The sequence below is a fragment of the Piliocolobus tephrosceles genome, unplaced genomic scaffold (assembly GCF_002776525.5).
Source record: "Piliocolobus tephrosceles isolate RC106 unplaced genomic scaffold, ASM277652v3 unscaffolded_17102, whole genome shotgun sequence".
NCBI classification, from domain to species: Eukaryota; Metazoa; Chordata; class Mammalia; order Primates; family Cercopithecidae; genus Piliocolobus; species Piliocolobus tephrosceles.
The window spans coordinates 1-1,485 of record NW_022298869.1 but is presented as its reverse complement, the minus strand read 5'-3'; the positions used below and the strand labels follow the sequence as shown (position 1 = coordinate 1,485).

Below are 1,485 nucleotides of genomic sequence, written 5' to 3'. Positions count from 1 at the left end.
CACAACATATCACAGATCACAAAAGTGCTTTCACCAGTAAAAAAAAATCTTACTTTTTTACATCATCTAAGTAACTACAAATAAATTTCTCCTCAGAGAATCAGTGCAGTCTTCTTTTTCCTTTTAAAACTTAGCTGGAGTTGCTTAAACTAATTCTTAATACCATTCTGAAAGTAGAAATATACTGTTTAGAATACAGAAAATGCTAACAAAGTACCATGACTTTAGTATTTTTTTTCATTTTCATGATTCGAGTAGAAAATAGTGCCAAGTAGGTATTATTATACATGGTAAATGAGAGGAAAAAAATGTTTAGAATGTGAATTCACTGGACCTTTGCTGTATTCAGAAGTTCAGGATTTCACAGGTGAAAAGATTTCTCTAAGAGTTCTGAACTTTGTGTCTCCTCACATACTTTTAATATAAACATTGTAAACAACATCTGTATTAATGTTACCTTTTTTAGGATTAATGATTAATCATTAATCATTATGGTAGAAGATACTTCAGTTAAATTCTCAGGCACATAATTAAGTGTGTATTAACCTTTTTGAAAGGCATTTTCAACGGACACTGGTGGTTTTTCAGGAAATTGCTGAATACCCACTCATAAATGCAGATATTGATGAAGTAGGATATTTGTATATTTGCTTTTTTTTCAATTCAATTTTATGAACATTCTATTCAATCATTCAATTTTATGAACATGGGGTCTAAGCAGATTTCAAAATAAAGACCGTTTATAAAACTGGACCATTTGAATGTTTACAATGTAATAAATCTCTTGATTGCAGACATGTATGACTGTTTGGTAGAAACATTACAGTAATGGCAGTTTTTTCAGTTGGTGTGTAGTCCTCAATAATTATATATGAAATTGCTGTCAAACCAGTAAGACTGTATTTATGCATCCATCATTTTTAGGAGTGTTGTTAACCTGAGCATATTTTCCCCAAATAACTTTGCCTCCTTGTGTCACAAGGTCCAATTCGCTCACATTTACCTCAATGACAGTACCTTTGGTAGTAACACCCAAAGCTGTGTGCAGTGGGGATAAGGGATTCTTCTTTACACCAAATATTGGTAGGCAAAAGGTGGCCTTCAGTTCAGGATGTGTTACATGGGCTTTCTTGAAACGCAGATTGGCCTGATGAGTCTTTCATATTTAGGTGGTTTTCTTGTAAAGCCATCTCCAACAAAGCAGACTTTAGTAACCATCCTCTTCCATGCCTTCTTTCTCTTTCCTGTTCGAATAACTTTTAATACTTCTGTTTCTCCCCGGGCACGTACTTTAGGCAGAGGGACTTCCCATTTTCCCACCTTCTCATTTCGTTTCTTTTTAATCATATTGGAAAGTACTTTGGCTCGAGATTGTCCCTCTCTGTCCAGCAGACAGGCAGGTACTGCTCCCTGTGGAGTCTTTTCATCCTTCTTTTGTTTGGTGTTTCTCTTTTCATGCAACTTTTTTTTTTTTTTTTTTTTTTT

General features: G+C 34.2%; 1 pseudogene; it reads right to left on the bottom strand.

Annotated features, from left to right (window-relative positions):
• Window positions 1–883: 883 nt before the first annotated feature.
• On the bottom strand, window positions 884–1,458 carry LOC111522747 (annotated as a pseudogene).
• Between the last annotated feature and the right edge of the window lie 27 nt (window positions 1,459–1,485).